The 18,264-nt window shown below is 38.6% G+C and overlaps 1 protein-coding gene and 1 long non-coding RNA gene across 13 annotated transcripts in view; one reads left to right on the forward strand and one right to left on the reverse strand.

The window, feature by feature from the left end:
• FHIT (fragile histidine triad diadenosine triphosphatase) overlaps positions 1-18,264 on the reverse strand; it is a 1,423,954-nt gene that overhangs the window by 882,319 nt on the left and 523,371 nt on the right. The window contains exon 1 of one of the 12 annotated variants that reach the window (XM_019823727.3): positions 10,903-11,742. The exons of the other annotated variants lie outside the window; for them this stretch is intronic. The gene's annotated coding sequence lies outside the window, so the exon portion shown is untranslated. Of the gene's footprint in view, positions 1-10,902; positions 11,743-18,264 lie in introns of those variants that run through there. 12 annotated transcript variants of the gene reach the window in all.
• The window catches only part of LOC109496488, a 36,123-nt gene that overhangs the window by 6,957 nt on the left and 10,902 nt on the right, over positions 1-18,264 (forward strand). Inside the window, exons 3-4 of the long non-coding RNA XR_002740293.2 lie at positions 11,805-11,855; positions 16,641-16,658. This is a non-coding gene — a long non-coding RNA (uncharacterized LOC109496488). The remainder of the gene's footprint in view (positions 1-11,804; positions 11,856-16,640; positions 16,659-18,264) is intronic.

Below are 18,264 nucleotides of genomic sequence, written 5' to 3' on the forward strand. Positions count from 1 at the left end.
AATAGTTAAGTCAGATGTCTAATCATCATCCTTATCTTGGGCTGTCAAAAAATAAAGCATTTGAGATCTATTCACAATAAAATATAAGACACTTTCAGATTCAATTCCTTACATGATTTTTTCATCTCTCTATGTTCAAGGATCTACAATGACTAAATTAACCAGCCAAAAAGTATATCTGAAGATTCTCTAACTAAGGGAACTTTACAAAAACAAGTACATAATTATATTTGGAGGGAAACTTTCTTTAACATAGAGGGAGTTGGGAAAAATGAAATCAGGAAAAAAAATATTTAGGGTTTGTTTTGATTTTGCTTTTATTTTTTAGGAAAATAATGTCACCAATGATCTTAGAAGATAGGGTATGAAGTTACTTACTCAGAGTAATTAAAGCTATAAGGGTAAAGACGGAGAGGGAAAAAAAGTAAAATAACTGATCATTTCCCTCTCTTCACCTGGCCTTAATTCAAATCAGAAAACTTTCCCCCTTGCATGACTCCATTAATGGAAAAGAAACAATAGAGGAAAATGCGTATTCTTGAAGTAACCCAGAACACGCACTATATGGCAAAAACTGCAATGTTGTCATTCAGCAATTATGATGCTCTAGTTTATTTTTTAAATAGCTTCCAATTGCATGTGATCACAAAGTGATCTTGCCTGGATACGGCAAGAGCTCTCCATTTAATGCAATGCACATTTTCCCCCAGAGCTTCCCTGTCACCTCATGTCATTCTTCTATAACCCTATATGGTCCTCCCCAGAAATTGCCTTCAGTTATGAACACCCAGGAAAACATCCCTGTGTGGAAAGGCATAGAAAAGAGTCTACTGTCTTTACTTTCTGCAGAAAAAGGCAAGAAATATTCCTTTCAGGGTAGTTATCCAATACCTGAGTTTTGTTTTTGTTTTTTGAAAGAGAGTGCATGCAGGGGAGGGGCAGACAGAGAGGGGGTGCATGCAGGGGAGGGGCAAAGGATCTAAAGTGGCTCTGTGCATTGAGCCCAATGTGGGGCTCGAACTCACAAAAGATGAGACCATGACCTGAGCCCAAGTAGGCAGCTCAACCAACTAAGCCACCCAGGTGCCCCCTGAGTATTTTTTTTAATGTTTATTTGTTTTTGAGAGAGAGACAGACAGACGGACAGACAGAGAGGGAGCACAGAATCTGAAGCAGGCTCCAGGCTCTGCGCCATCAACACAGAGACTGATGCAGGGCTCAAACTCATGGACCACGAGACCATGACCTGAGCTGAAGTCAGAGCTCAACTGACTGAGCCACCCAGGCACCCCTACCCCCCTGAGTATTTTTAATATTCCCAGCAGGTAGTTTCATTTGTTTTTAGAGAGGATGAAAGTTCAAAGGAACACAGAGTAATAAGGGGTCTGAGGCTACAATTTTCTCCAAAGATAGCATCTTTTGATGTGAACTCCCAAAATTAGGAAGGGCCTCAGCAATGAGAAGTCATGTTGCAAGGGGGGAGGTGAGAGTCCCAGCCATGAAGGGGTCTGCCCAAGGCCTCCTAGAAGGAAGAGACTGGACTCCAGTTCCCGGGATCCTCAGTGGAGGACTCTTTCTACTACCCCATTTTCTCCTTTGTCCTCTCCTTCTGGGCAAATGCACAAAGCCTCTGACAAATGCACAAAGCCTCACTTACAATAGTCCATTACTGAAAATAACAAGGGCTTGCCAAAAGAAGAAAAAGTTTGAGAAGCAGATTCCAATTAACTGTCTCTGATTGCTAGATAACTCGTCATTCTGATTCCAGCAATATGTGTTATTTATTTATATCCAACCCTTGTTCCCAAAATAACTTGATATATTTTGTAGAAATACATAAAATACAACTAGCTAAAAATAAATACAATGGAGAAATTATCTCAAAGGGGGAAAAAAAAGGATAGGAAAATCTAATCTATTAAAATCGCCTATCCTAGGATCTCATGGAAAGGTCAAGGAAGTATCGATATTCCAAAAGGACTCTCCTAGAGAAACTGGCATATACCATGAAAGCAGCCTATATAACTGATGGCTTAACAGCCAATATTGTAGGCAATGCAATAATAGTTTCCCATCAGAATAAGTTGGGGATTGAAATGAAATGTTAATAGGAGTTTACAGGGAGGTATGAGGCACAAAATTTCTTTTAAGTTCTTAATATGCGGGATTTGAGTTTTGAAGCAATTCATTCCTAAACCTTGCCGGATTGGGAAGGAAAAGAGAAAAAAAAATGGGTAGGACAAGGAAAGAAGAGGTTGCAGAGTAGGGTGAGCCAGAGGGAACCACGACAGGTTGGTGTCAACCTAGGCATCATTTATTAAAGAACTGAAAATAATTCATTGCATAATTGAGGCTCAAAGTCACACATCGCCTGGACTCAATTGCACTTTTGTTATGTTATAATGCAATATAGTGCAAATCAATTGGCTCAGAATTTAAAATTAGAGCCCAATTACCTGTGGAAGGGAATCATAAATCCAACTTGCATTTTTCTAACAGGGTTAACAACTCATGATGCCAGCTTAAACTCAGGAAAATAAATTTTCTGGGCTTAAGAACAATTGTGCACGGTATTTTATCACCCTGGTCCAGGGCACCAGGTTGAAAGACTGGGGATGTCAGGGTGCGGTGTTTGGGGGAGAATAGAAGCCTAAAGCAAAACAAACACATCGAGTGCTGAACTGTTGCTGAAAACAGCAACTACATTGCCAGGGAGTCAGAAGTGGAGTACTTCTGGGTAACAGGCAGTCAAAATCTGGACACCTGTTATGTGGTGAAGTAGTAAAGGCAAAAAAAAAAAAAAAAAAAAAAAAACACTCCAGGGGTTTCTTGTTCAGAAAAAAAAAAAGGTCCCCTGGCACTAGAAGTGAGATGAAATGCTAAGGAAGAGGAGAAACCCAACCCCTCACTAACAGCTCGCCAAAACCAGACCTTCCTGAGTGAGGTCACACCTGCACTGAACCAGAGACTCCTTCCCTAGGCAGTTTGTTGACTTTTTTTTCAACTGGAAACATCTGGGGGAACACTGAGGGAAGAGGGTGAGGGTATAAAACTGTGGCAAGGACAGTGTTAGTATAAACTGGTAGAGACTTCGTGGAGAACACTATAATACTGCATGTACATATATATACCCATATATCATACATTTTTGACACTGAAATTCCATTTTCATAAAATTTGCTTAAGACACAATTGAACAAGGGTGCAAAGACATACATACAAGGTTCTTTGTCACAGCATTGCTTCCTACAGCCACAGTTGGAAGCAAACAAAATCCATCAAGGGGGATGATTTTAGCAAACTATATTTCACATATACGGAGTAATACTAGGCTGGAATTATAGATGATGATGGAAAATTCTATGGACATGTCACATTGTAAGATAAAATAACAACAGTATTGGAGGTGTCAAATTTGTGTGTGCGTGCATTTGTGTGTATGGATGTGTACACGAGCACAGATGAAGAAGACAGTGTGAGGCAAAATGCCCCCACATATTAATCAAGGTTATCCCTGTGTGGTAAGATGATAGGTGATACTTAATTTTTAAAAGTAAAAATAGGGGCACCTCGGTGGCTCAGTCAGTTAAGCATCGGACTCTTGATTTCAGCTCAGGTCATGATCTCATGGATGTTGAGATTGAGCCCCACATTGGGCTCTATGCAGACAGTGTGGAGCTTACTTGGGATTCTCTCTCTCTCTCTCTCTCTCTCTCTCTCTCTCTCTCTCTCTGCCCCTCCCCTGCTTGCGCTGTCTCTGTCTGCCTCAAAATAAATAAATAAACTTCATAAAATAAAATTAAATAAATAATATTGTTTCTGTGTGATTTTTAATCTTATAAAATAGACAGGTATTCCTTTTATGGTCTGAAAAAATACAGCAGTTTCTGCTTTGGGTCTTTTTTAAAGTCAGGAGAATAGGAGGAAGAGCAGCAAATTAGAGAAGCAGAGATCATGCAGGGTCCTGGGGACTCTCACTGCACAAAGCACCAGCACCTATCCTGAAATGGTTTGTGTTTTCACACAGAATTCCACTGACTGGTACATTTCCTCGAGGAGGGGAAACAAATTACACCAAGACAGATCATTTGTCCCTCTTACCTTGTGTTCTGTGGGTCAAAATCACTCAGTCCATATGAGGCTTCTGAGAGCAAATAACATACCTTACAGACCTAAAATATAGCAAGAAACCTCAGAAACGGCACCTTCTACACAGCACTTCCTGTTGTCTCTGTTTTCTCATCTTCCAAATGAACACGTGAAACTGTTACTTCACAAAGTCAATTTCTCTTTTTCAAGCAAATAAATTGCCAAAGAAATACGCTCTGAGAACACATGCTTCTCACTGACTCACTTCTGTACCTTGGTTTCATCTGGTCTGTGCCAGGGGCAGATAACTGCAAAGTGAGAACAGAGGACCTGGAAGGACGGTAGAGATCACCCCATTCAGTGTCCTCAGTTTGTTCTTTCCCCAGGTGAGCCAGCCAGGACTAAAACGGGGAGTCTCATGCTCAGTCCACCGTTTACAACTTCCATTCATAATGCAACTGTAGCTTCCCCGTTCTAGAAAATCTTAATATTTCTTTAGCTGATGTTCACAGAAATCAGACTTTGGAGTCAGGTGCAAGATACAGAGAAAAACAGAGAGCAAAAAGCAGCAAATCTAACATAATACACCAGTTAGCTTTTCCAGATGCATCTGAGAGATACTTTCAACGAAGGAAAACACCTCAAACGCTATTTGACACAGGACACTCTTGGTTCTGTCATATAAAAGGTTAAAAGTTCACGCAGGGCAAAGCCAGATGGGTCATTCGGGGACATTTTTTAAAGTTTTACTTTCAGCAGCACATAATTTAAAGAGGCTTTTTTTTTGTATTTCTATTAAAACCTGACATATTCACTATAAGACATCTGGAAAATAAAATGTTAATAAGCAAAAAAGGATAACATACAATTCAACCAACAAACAACCACACTTAAAATTTCACTACAGTTCCTTCTGGTTTCTTTTACTTTTGGAATGCTTGAGATACTAATACATATACCATTTCTAGGTTATCGTTTCCCCCTACATTATACCTAAGCATTTTACCAAGACGTTACCAACTATTTATAAATCTCAAATACTGATTGTATTCCATGGTATGGGTGTGCCAAATTTTTATTTAAAAATGTATATTTTTATACAATGTATATTGTATGTTTTAGATAATGTATATTTTTATATAATGTATATTGTATATTTTAGATAATGTATATTATCTAGGATTTTTCTACTATACGTTAATGCTATAATGAACATTTTGACAAATGAGCCTTGACCTTAAATTCTAATTATTTTCTTCAATTTCCTAAAATGGGGAATCGCTAGGTAAAATAAACAGTTTAAATTACCTGAAGTTTGTACCAAATTTTGTTGTTCCTAACAAAAGCATATAAAGGTATTGGTGTTTTTTTTTTTTCAGTAATAAAGCCATATTTTAAAAACGTTGTTAATTCTGTAGATTACATAGATACAGTTTTAATGTGAAACTCTTATCACTGAATAGTTTCATCTATTCATTGTTCCTCCTTAGGCATATCTACTCCTAAGCTCTTTGTCCATTTATCCACTGAGGAAGAACACTTTCTAATTGATGGTACATTATGATCAATGACATCCCATCGTGCTTTCTTCACTAAATAAAATAAAAATAGGGCTTCTTTCAAATTGAAGTACAGTTGACACATAATGTTACACTAGTTTCAGGTGCACAACACACTGATAAAAAATAGAACCTTTTTTTAGACATTTTTTAAAAATTATTTATTTTTGAGAGAGAGAGAGAGAGAGACAACGCTTGTGAGCCAGAGAAGGGCAGAGAGAGGGAGGGAGAGAAAGAATCTCAAACAGGCTCTGTGCTGTCAGCATAGAACCTGACACAGGGCTCAATCCCACAAACTATGAGATCATGACCTGAGCCAAAATCAAGAGTTGGACGCTTAGAGCTTACTCAACCAGGTGCGCCCCAAATTAGAACTTTTAAAGTAGGTCTACAAACTCGCTGAATTGACAAATGTGGAAGAAAACATAATTCCTGGAATGATCAGTTACAGGGTGTGGAGAAAATAGCAGAACATACTGTTTTCACGAGTATATTTTGTATGGGCTCCATTTAGTTAATGAAATGTTTCTGCAACTTCCTGGGACTGCTGATTCCAAGCATCAGATTAACAAACTGTTGAAAATAAAATGAAGAGCTACATGGCATTTCTCTAGCATGTGGCATACGAAAATCAGAAACTGTCTTTTTAAAAAAGAGTGTGTCTGGTTCACATTGGTAAACTGAACAAACCCATTTACCTCCTTTCCCACCCAAAGCACTTTCTAAATGACACGAAAGGAGTACAAAGGTGTAAACCCATAACCACAGAAAGGATGAGAAGAAGCAATGAGACGATGAGTGATTTCAAGAAAATCTGTTGACACGTATCGTAGCAAAGGAAACCCCAGCCTAAAGGAGGGTTTCAGCAAAGGAGAGAACAGACCTGCCCATAAAGACCCAAGTCTCAGAAACAGGAGGTACAACAGAGGGTGGGAGTGGGGGTGGTATTGAAAAGAGGGCATTGTCTATAGGTCAATATATGTAACACGGAGTGCCCTCCCTCCTGGCTCTCCATGTGGACTGGACTGAAGCCAAGCACTAGCTTCAAGGCAATTAAAAAAAAAAGTGTTGGGGCGCCTGGGTGGTACAGTCGGTTAAGCGTCCGACTTCAGCCAGGTCATGATCTCGCGGTCTGTGAGTTCGAGCCCCGCATCGGGCTCTGGGCTGATGGCTCAGAGCCTGGAGCTTGTTTCCGATTCTGTGTCTCCCTCTCTCTCTGCTCCTCCCCCGTTCATGCTCTGTCTCTCTCTGTCCCAAAAATAAATAAACGTTGAAAAAAAAATTTAAAAAAAAAGTGTTAGGGGGGCCTGGGTTGCTCAGTTGGTTAAATATCCAACTCTCAATTTTGGCTCAGACCATGATATTACAGTTTGTCAGATCAAGCCCCACCTGGGGCTCCATGCTAATAGCACAGAGCCTGCTTGGATTCTCCCTCTCCCTCTCTCCCTGGCCCTCCCCCACCAAAAGAAATAAAAGTAAACTTAAAAAAAAAAAGAAAAGAAAATACAAAGATCTAAAAAAAAGTTTCTGGGGAGGACTAGGACACTTATTATGGGTGTTTAAAACCTCATTCTGGCAAGTTGGGATCCCCATCCACAGGCTCTAAACTTCAACCTTTTAAACAGGCCATTTATAAGACCCATCAGTTAAAAATAGCTCTCAAACTGGGGCACCTGGGTGGCTCATCGGTTGGGCGTCTGACGTCGGCTCAGGTCATGATCTCACAGTCTGTGGGTTCGAGCCCCGCATCGGGCTCTGTGCTGACAGCTCAGAGCCTGGAGCCTGCTTCCGATTCTGTGTCTCCCTCTCTCTCTGGCCCTCCCCTGCTCATGTTCTGTCTCTCTCTGTCGCAAAAATAAAGAAAACCATTAAAAAAAAATAGCTCTCAGTTGGTTAAGCGCCAGACTTTGGCTCAGGTCATGATCTCACGGTTCGTGGGTTTGAGCTTCAGGCTCTGTGCTGATAGCTCAGAGCCTGGAGCCTGCTTCGGATTCTGGTTCTCCCTCTCTCTCTCTCTCTCAGCCCCTTCTTGGCTCATGCTCTGTCTGTCTCTCTCTCTCAAAAATAAATTAAGAAATTAAAAAAAAAATAGCTCTCAAAGAGTCTTTCTATGGCCTCATTCTTTTATACACAGCCCCAGATCACCAGGAATCTAATACTACAAGAAAGGGCACCACAAAAAAGAGCATGAGCAAACAAAACAAAAGAAAATATGACCCTGAGGAAACAGACAGTATAGAGAAAAGATACAACCTTTAAAGAAAACCTATTTAATATCCTCAAGAACAATTTGAAGAGATTTGGTAGCTACACAAGGAAAACATTTAAATTATATTTTAAAGGAGCAATCCAATAACAAGAAAGATCTCCTGGGAATGATATGATTTCCTAAATAAAAGTTCCATACAAAGTTTGATGGCAAAGTTGGAGAAATCTCCGAGACTATTGACTAAACCCACAAATAAATGAGAAAAAAAATGAGATATATAGATGATCAGACCAGGAGTTCTAAGAATGGGCTAATAATATGAGTTTCAGAATGAGCAAAAAGAAACTGAAGTGGAAAAATTATCAAAGAAATTATATTAGAAAATTTCCCAGAGCCAAACAGAGACATGAACCTTCAAAGGATAGGAATCTACTCAGTACAAAGGAGATGAAGTGCTAGAAAACTGAGGTTAAAAAGAAATTCCTAATAGCCTTCTAAAAAGAAAAGAAAAACAAACCAACAAAAAGGTAGCCTATGAAAGAAGTAAGGATCAGAGTGACATCAGATTTATCAGCAGCAACGCTGGATGCTAAAAGGCAGTGGTAAAAATGATTTTGAAGTCTATACCCAAAGTATCAATTCTGTTTGGAATCAAAACTTAAAAATTACAAAGTTGCAAGGACTCAGATAATTCACCTCCTATTCACCCTTCCTTGGAAAATTGCAAGCAAAATTTGAAAGTAAGTAAAAACAAAAACAAAAACAAACAAACACAGAAAACCCGTTAGATCCAGCAAACAGTGAATCCCACCCTGGAGGGCACTGGGCGAACCTCAAGCTAATTCTATACAGCACATCTACGGAGGAACACCCTGTGGAAATAAGAGCAAATGCAGCTCTACAAGGAAGGAGAACAATAGAACCTCATAGTAGAGGCGCTTTATGAGCTTTGAAACCTTGAAGATGATGCAGGCGCATGGTTAGGAAAGGCAAGAGGATACCAGAAACCCCAGTGGAAACAAACACAAACAACTTTATAAGAACCACGTGAAATATACATTCCACACACTAAAAGATGGAATGATTTTGACAAAATGAGAAGGGAAGAGAATCCATTTGAACCTGACTCTGGGCACAGTCTCTTTTGAGTATCACAGGAGATTTGACACTGTAACCACAGAGAACACTCAGGTCTGCAGTAAATAATTTCACAAAGTCCTAATTATGCAAATCCTTTTCATTAATTTCAACTTTGGAAAAATCACAAAGACCATGCTGGTGACAGCAAATGTAAATTAAACTTGGCAATGCAAAAATAATGGTAGAGCTGCCTGAGGATGGAAAGTGCAAGAGGAAGAATATTAAAGAAAAGGGTATGAGTGCTTGTAACTCATCTGCCCACGAGGAGGTAAGAGATCCTGCCCAGATTGATGAACCAATAAGGGGAAGTTTAAATTCGATTTAGAAGTGGCAAGAACAATGGGAGTTGAAAATAATGTCACATTATAGTGGGAGAATGTAGAAAGGTAAGTGTAAGTAAGCGAAATCCTTCTGTTTCTTAGAAGAAAATCAGTAATAATGGATAAAACAGATAAAATATCAACTCACGATAATGAGCTAAAACCAGGAATGAGTCATAGCGTTGCATTTAGTGGGTGCAACCAGAGGGGGAAAGGGTGCGGTTGGGAGCCATTACTTTTTATTATAAGTATTTCTAAATTATTTGATTTGTACTATGTGCTGGTTAATGTTTTCCATTAAAAAAAGAAAATTATAAAAAGAGCAAGTGCATTGTGAGCCCTCTTTTACTAAAAGCAAAAAATAAACACTTTAGCCTGGATAAAATGTTGTCTTCTGAGTCTCTGGACAACTCTGGAGGAATAGTAAATTTCGTATAACTGGGTTTAGTTATAATAAGACAGGAGCAAATGCAGTGCACGGAAATGAGACACATCATTATTCCCAACAGAACAATTAAGCTTTCATTAGGACTTAATGACAGGATGACATTCTAGGGTTTGGAAGGTAAGCACATCCCCTTCATTATCAAATCAAAGAATGTCCAGTATTCAGAGGCACTTTTTTCTTTATCTGGATTTGTGTGGATTCTGCCTCCCTGCAAGCCCCTTCATGACCCGAGATAAAGATGGAAATCAAAAGTTCCCTGTTGCTAACTGCATGTGCTCTCATTTCTGCAAGACTGCTGCCTCCTAGCCATTTCATATTAATATCACCCAATATGGACAGCAGGTGCACATTCAAATACCCGGCTAGGTACGTTTCCCAGGATGTAATTTTGAATGGGCCAGTTGTTGGATGTTAGCGAGACACGAGTGATCCATGTTTGGACTCCCATGCCCATCTGTCCTGAAGGCCTGGTGTTCATGTTATTTAGAAGAGCCTGGGTAAACTTACTATCACACCCTGTGTTTACAGAGAAGGTTGGTTCTGAGTTCAATTACAATCCCTAGCAGTTTAAATGATAGCTGCTGTGCTATAATCTAAAATAAATTGCTTTTCTCGAGAAGCCATGTAAGCTTTTGCACTGCAACTTAGCAGACCTGCTAGTTTTATCTCATCTGAAATTCAAGCAAAGTACAAAAGCTGGGCCTCTGAACTCCTGTGTTTCCCTGGAATGGCATCCTTCTATACTGTGGGGGCTTTCTGTATACCCATAATCCCTATCCTGGAACTAGATTCCTGGGAAAGCAACACTGTATTTCCATTTTTTTTTTTTTATGCAAGTGATCCCTCTGCATTTGTTTTTGTTTCCTCCATGCAAGCCTCACACTTCGCTTGGGCTCTGTTGAAAGAACTATATTACGTGGGGGCAGGATCTATTCTCATGGCTAGGAAGCTGATCCACCACCACAGGCCAAGACAACAAGTGTACAGACATAAGCACCCAAATAAACCTGGCTACCACTGCAACTCTGTTTAAATTCACCTCCTTCCCGCCTCTTTACTGAGAAAGGATTAAAAGGAAAGAAAGTTGGCCAGTGCTCAAAACCTGAAGTGGAAATTCTACCTTCCCGTACCCCTTACCTTCCTCTGTATTTTCCCCAGAGGTCCCATAGGTTGGAGCTCACAGCTTCCTCTCAGCACAACCAGACCCAGGGCCTTAGGAGGGGCACAGCTGCCTCAGCGCTTCGCTGATGGAGATGGTTTCTGATCCCTTAGATGCCTTTCCACAAAGGCAATTGAAAGGTTTCCAACGTTCACTGCGTTCTTTCAGATTTAACAAGGCAACGTAATTAACACTGTCGTTTTCCACCACTCAGCAAGAGAAAATTGCCCTTCCAAAAGATTTTTCACATGTACAAAAATAATCCATTAATGTTTTTCCCTTTCAGATTTTTTTTTTTGAGATTGAGAGCAATTGGTTTGGGGTGTGCTTTGGGGTGGTATGTGCTCAGCATTTCTCTGAAAGGGGAAACTTCTTTATGCCTACCAAAAAGAACAGCCAGAACAACAACAACAAAAAAGCAAAATGAACACTTTAGACCAATTCAACTTCAAACTTAGAGCCACTGAGAGAGCAAGGAAGTTTGATTCCTTTGTATCATAAGCATACAGCCAAGCTAAGGGAGAAAATGAAACGCTCCTCTTAAATCATGTGAATCCTGCAGTCCTGTTGCATGAGTTCTGTTATAATCAGAGAGAGAGAAACTGAACTGGTTCTTGACCAGGGCTGTTAGGGGGGACTAGGAATTGTCCCAGTGATGGGCATGGGGGTGGGGGGTGGCCACAGGGCAACATGTAGGGAACATGCTAAATGCTGCTCAAGGTTCTACAATGGGTTATCTCTGCACAATGAAGAATTATCTGTCCCAGGATGCCAGCAGATTCCCCCTTGGGAAACACTGACCTCAGTTGAGAGAAAGTCAATGATGCAATAAAATAAAATAAGCTCATTGCCCTGGGTCCCTCATTTTCTCATTTTGCAGAGGCTGGGCTGTTGGCAGTGACTAAAGAAATCATCTAGTAGTTTAAAGAAGGTAAGTCACTTATTTTTTTTTAAGTTTATTTGTTTATTTTGAGAGACAGCACGAGTCAGGGAGAGGCAGAGAGAGAGAATCCCAAGCAGGCTCTGCATTACTAATACACAGCCAGGTGTGGGCCTGAACCCATGAGCCTCGAGATCATGACCCAGGCAGCAATCAAGAGCCAGAAGGGTAACCAAATGACCCTCCCAGGTGCCCCAACGGTAAGCCACTTATTAATTCAGCAAATATGTATTAAGTTCTCCCTACATACAGTGTAATTAGTGTTCTACATATATCACATCATAATCTTCCCTTTTAGGAAGCTTAAAATGCCATTTTATCCATACAGTTCTTCCTAATGCTCTCAGTTATAAGTAATCTGTAGGTAAAGAGAGAGAATAGCCTATTAGTTAGGGCTGTGGATACTGGAGCCAAAGATTCTTGGGATCTAATCCAAATTCTGCCACTTACTAGGCTCTGACTTTAGACTTGTTGCTTAATCTCACTGTGTCTTGCTTTCCTCACTGGAAAGTGGGGATAATATTGCTGCTCATAAGATTATTTTGAGAATTAAATGGACATATTAATATAGTCATTAGAGGGGTGCCTGGGTGGTTCAGTCAGTTAAGCGTCAGACTTTAGCTCAGGTCATGATCTCACAGCTCCTGAATTCAAGCCCCACATCAGGCTCTGTGCTGACAGCTCAGAGCCTGGAGCCTGCTTCTCTGGAGGCCCCTCTGTCTCTGCCCCTCCCCCACTCATGCTCTGCCTCTTTCTCTCTCGAAAATAAATAAACATTAAAATATATATAAAGTCATTAGAACAGTGCATAGCACATGGTAAGGGCTCAAAACATATATATCTTTAGAAAGTGTTTAAAATATATAATTTCTATTGAAATCATTATTGAGATAATTACAGATTCACATGCATTTGTAAGATATAATACAGAGAGATCCCATGTACATTTTATCCAGTTTCATCTGGTGGTAATACTTTGGAAACCATAGTATAACAGCACATGAGGATACTGACATTGACACAATATACCAATCTTACCCAGAAATGCCTAAATCCACTTTACTTGTATTCATTTCAGTGTGTGTGTGTGTGTGTGTGTGTGTGTGTGTGTACTAAGTTTTATACAATTTTATAACTTGTGTAGGGCTGTCCCTTTTACCACCACAAGGAGCCCTCATGTTGTGCTTTTATTTACCATACCTACCGTTCTCTTGTTCCCCTCTCACTTCCATCCTTAAATTCTGGCATTCACTCTTAATCTATCCTCCATTTCTAACATTTTGTCATTTCAAACATGTTACATAAATGGAATCAAAACGTATGTAATTTATTGGGATTGGCTTTTTTCACTCAACCTAATTCTCTGGAGTATCACCTAAATTGTTGATCATACCAATTGTTTGTTCCTTTTGATTCCTGAGTAGAATTCCATGGGTACCACAGTTTACCTAACTATGTATCTGTTAAAAACATTTGGGCTATTTCTAGATTTTGGCTGCTATGAGTAATGTTGCTATGAGTATTTATGTACAAGTTTTTATGGGAACATGAATTTTCATTTCTCTGAGATAAATGCTCAAGAGTGTAATTGCTCACTCATATGGTACTTGAATGTTTAGTTTTATAAAATAAAAGAAAAACTGCTAGACTGTTTTCCAGAGTGGCTGGGCCACTCTCTATTCTCACTAACACTATGAACCATCAGTTTCTCTGCATACTAATAATTGGTGTTGTCATTATTTTTTATTTTAGCCACACTGATAGATGTGTGCTGATATTATGGTTTTTAGTTGCAATTCTCTGGTGGCTAATGATGTGGAGCATCTTTTTAGTGTGCTTATTTGCCATCTGTATGTCTTCATTGATAACCTATCTGTCCATGTTTTGTGGTGCCCATTTTCTAATTGGGTTGTTTGGGGTTTTTACTGTTATGTTTTAGGAGTTCTTGATATATTCTAGATAATAGTCCTTTGCAAAATAGGCAGTTTTCAAATATCTTCTTCAAGCCTGTAGACTGTCTTTTCATTTCCTTCACATGGGTTTTCAAAGAGAAAGTTTTAATTTTAACGAGGTCCAACCTATCAATTATTCCTTTCATGGATTTGTGCTTTTCTGGTCAAGTCTCAGAACTCCTTATCTAGCCTTAGATCCCAACCATTTTTTTCTGTGTTTATTTTTCTAAAGTTTTAAATAATTTTATATTTAAGTTTATAACCATTTTGAGTTAATTTTGGAATAAAGTATATGGTTCATTTTTTTGGCCAGTGCTAATTGGATGTCTAATTTTCCACTACGATTTGTTGAAAAGCTGGGCTTCCTTCGTTGAATGGCTTTTGTACCCTTGCCAAAAGTCATTTGATTATGTGTATGAGGGTCTACTTCTGGGTCCCTTATTCTGTTCCATTTTGTCCTCTGCCACTACCACATTGGCTTGACTAATACAGCTATACAGTTATCTTTAATATTAGGTAGAGTGATTCTTCTCATCTTATTACTCTATGTTATGATTGTTTTGGGTACTACAGGGCCTGGGCCTTTGCATATAAATTTCAGAATAAGCTTACTGGAATTTGGTTAGAAATTGCATTCGACCTATGGATCATTTTGTGGACAACTGACATCTTTACTATGTTGACACTTTTAAGTCTCTTCATTTATTTAGGTCTTCTCCGATTTCTTCCACCAGCATTTTGTAACTTTAATAATACAAATCTTGTACATGTTTTGCTAAGTGTATATATATCTAAGTATTTCATTTTCCTTAGAACCTTTGTAAATGGTACTGCATTTTAAATTTGGGTTTCTACATATAGATATATTGGTATATGTACATGCAATTGATTTTTGTCAGTATCTTGTGCCCTTGCTGAACTCATTTATTGAGCTTGTGGATGTGGTGGATTATTCACTTTTAAAGTATTAAACCATCCTTGCATACTTGGAATAAATTCCATTTGGGATTCTTTTTACACATTGTTGGATTTGATTTGCTAATATTTTGTTGAATATTTCTGGGTCAAAGTTCACAAGAGATATTGGACTATAATAAACCTTCCTTCCTCCCTTCCTTTCTTCCTCCCTCCTTCCCTTCCTTCCTTCCTTCCTTCCTTCTTTTTTTCTTTTTTGTGGTCCTTATCTTGTTTTGGTATCAGGATAATACAAACCTCATAAAATAAGTTAGGAAGTGTTTCTACCTTTTCTATTTTCTGGAAAAGATTGTGTAAAACTGATGTTGATTCTTATTTAAATATTTAGTAGACTTCTCCAGTGAAACCATGTAATCCTGGAGTTTGTTTTGGGGAGAATTTTAAGTACTAATTTAATTTATTTAATGGCTCACAGGGCTATTCAAGTTGTCCATTGCACCCTACCTGAGTTTAGGTAGTTTATGTTTTGTTTTGTTTTTTAATTTTATGTATTTATTTTGAGAGAGAGAGAGAGAGAGAGAGAGAGAGAGAGAGAGAGACCAAGCAAGCAGGGGAGGGCAGAGAGAGAGGGAAAGAGAGAAAATCCCAAGCAGGCTCCACACCATCAACACAGTCCATCATGGGGCTCAAATTTACAAACCATGAGATCATGACCTGAGCCGAAACCAAGTCGAGCACTTAACCGACTGAACCACCCAGGCACCCTAGTAGTATACGGTTTTCGAATACTTGATTTATTTCTTCTAAGTAGTTGAATATATGAATATGAAATTTTCATGGCATAAGCATATTATCTTTTATTCACTGTAGGATCTGTATTCCCTATTTCTTTCCTGATACTGGTAATTTTGCTACTGTCAGCCATGCCATTTATCAATTTTATTAATTGTTTAGAATAACCTTCTTATTGGGGTGCCTGGGTGGCTCAGTCAGTTGGGCGTCCGACTTCGGCCCAGGTCATGGTCTCACGGTTCGTGGGTTCGAGCCCCGCATCAGGCTCTGTGCTGACAGCTTGGAGCCTGGGGCCTGCTTTGAATTCCCTGTCTCCCTCTCTCTCTGCCCCTTCCCTACTCGCGCTCTGTCTCTCTCTGTCTCTCAAAAATGAACAAACATTGAAAAAAATTAAAAAAAAAGAATAACCTTCTTATTGTTTCTTTGACTTTATCTTTTTTCTATATCACTGATTTCCCCTTTTACCTTCATCATTTCTTCTATTTGCTTGCTTTTGCTTTACAGTAAAACCTTGGATTGCAAGCACCTTGTTCTGCAAGTGTTCCACAAGAGGAGCAAACATTTCTAATACATTTTAACTTGATAAGCAAGCAATGTCTTGCAATATGAGTAGTATGTAACACCAAATGTCACATGATCACAACTGAATCACTGGTTCTCCTCTCTCTCACTGCAGGGTCATGGGTGATCATCTCCAATGCTCAGATGCTTGGTCTCACTGCTCAGTGTTTGGCAGAAATCAGTGATTTTTCAGAACACTGAAATGGCAGGTTCCTCCAACTGGCACTAGTGTATTTTTTGTCACTTTAAAGAACCTATGGACAGTCCTTTGTTCCTCCATACAAGAGTAAGCTTAGGAATGCTTTACTTCGTTCTAGGTCAGGCTGCCTGCAGATATAGATCCCTTCCTTGGCTACCTTATTGCCAGTTACATTAAATATAGTACATGACAGGAGTTTATTAATACTTCACTATAGCCAACATCTGTGCGAGTATATACAATGGCCCCCACACAGAAAAAGATTCCATTGAGCCAATCGATAGCAGTGATTTTGTTAGTGATAGTGAAAGTCATCCTATACAATAACCTTCCTCTCTCTTGTCTCCCTCACACCAGTCACGAAGGTTTTCAAAGGTAAGTGCAAGTTAATTTGTTTATCTTTCTTTATATTTTGTATTCTATTACAGTATTATAATCATTTTTATATGAATATTTTTGGGTTGTGGAACGAATCATCTGAGTTTCCATTATTTCTTATGGGAAATTTGCTTTGATATACAAGTGCTTTGGATTACGAGCATGTTTCCAGAATGAATTATGCTTGCAAAGTTTTACTGTATTTTTACAAGGTTTTACTGTATTTTTCTTTCCTTTTTTACTTGCTTCAGGTAGGAACTTAGGTTATTAATCTGAAGCCTTTTGTCATTTCTAGTATAAGTATTTAATGGTACAAATTTCCTTCACAGCACTGCTTTAGATGCAGCCTACATGTTTTTGATATTTTATGTTTTTGTTTTCATTTTCATTGACTTCTTTGCATTTTTAAATTTCCTTTAAGACTTCCTCTTTAATTTGTGGATACTATAGGAGTATGCTGTTTAACTTTCACATGTTTGGAGTTTTTCTGTTGTCTTTTTATAATTGATTGCTAGTTCGATTTTATTACAGAGAACACATTCAACATGCTTTCAAGTTTTAAACTTTGTGTGTGTGTGTGTGTGTGTGTGGCCCAAGAAATGTCTATTTTAGTGAATGTTGAATGAGTTCTTGAAAAAAATATGTATTCTGCTATTGTTGGATGGACTGCTCTATATGTCAGTTAGGCACTACTGGCTGATCATATAGTTCAGATCATCTATATTCTTGGTGATTTTCTATATGGTAGCTGTATTTATTGTTGAGAGGTGACATTGAAGTTTCCAACTGTAATTGTCAACGTCTCTATTTCTCCTTCAACTCTATTGGTTTTTGCTTTATGTATTGTTTGGTGTGCATACATTTAAGATCATTAAGTCATCAGGGTGGATTGATGCTTTTATCATTATATAATGTCTCCCTTTGTTTCTAAATATTTTCTTTGCTCTGAAGACTACTTTTATCAAATATTAATGTAGCCACTCTTGCTGTCTAAAAAATGAATATTTGTATAGTATATCTTTTTCTGTCCTTTAATTTTTCAACTTCTCTAACCTCTGACTTTGAAGTGAGTTGCTCATAAGCAGCATATAGTTGGATTGTGTTTGTTTACCCACTTTGTCAATCTCTCTTTTGATAGGTGATGTTAGATGACTTAAAGTTAATATCATTATTGATATGTTAGCATTTCAGTCCACAATCTTATTACTTGTCTTCTATTTGTTTCCTCTAGTTCTCATTCTTTTCTTGCCTTCCTGTGAATTCTTTGAACATTGTTTTAAGGAATCCATCATTATTTTAGTGGTTTTGGATACATTTCTTTGTATAGTTTTCATAGTGGTTGCTCTAAATATTATAATCTAATAGGTAACTTATTATAGTCTACTATTATCGATATTTTATGACTTTGATTAAAATGTTAAAACCTCACTTCCATTTAAATCCCTTTACCTTTCCCACTTAAAAAAATGTTTATTTATTTATTTTGAGAGAGAGAAAGAGAGAGAGAGGAAGGGGCAGAGAGAGAGAATCCCGTGCAGGCTCCACGCTCAGCATGGAGCCTGATGAGGGGCTCGAATCCACAACTGCAAGGTCACAACCTGAG

Source organism: Felis catus, chromosome A2, assembly GCF_018350175.1.
Source record: "Felis catus isolate Fca126 chromosome A2, F.catus_Fca126_mat1.0, whole genome shotgun sequence".
NCBI lineage: Eukaryota > Metazoa > Chordata > Mammalia > Carnivora > Felidae > Felis > Felis catus.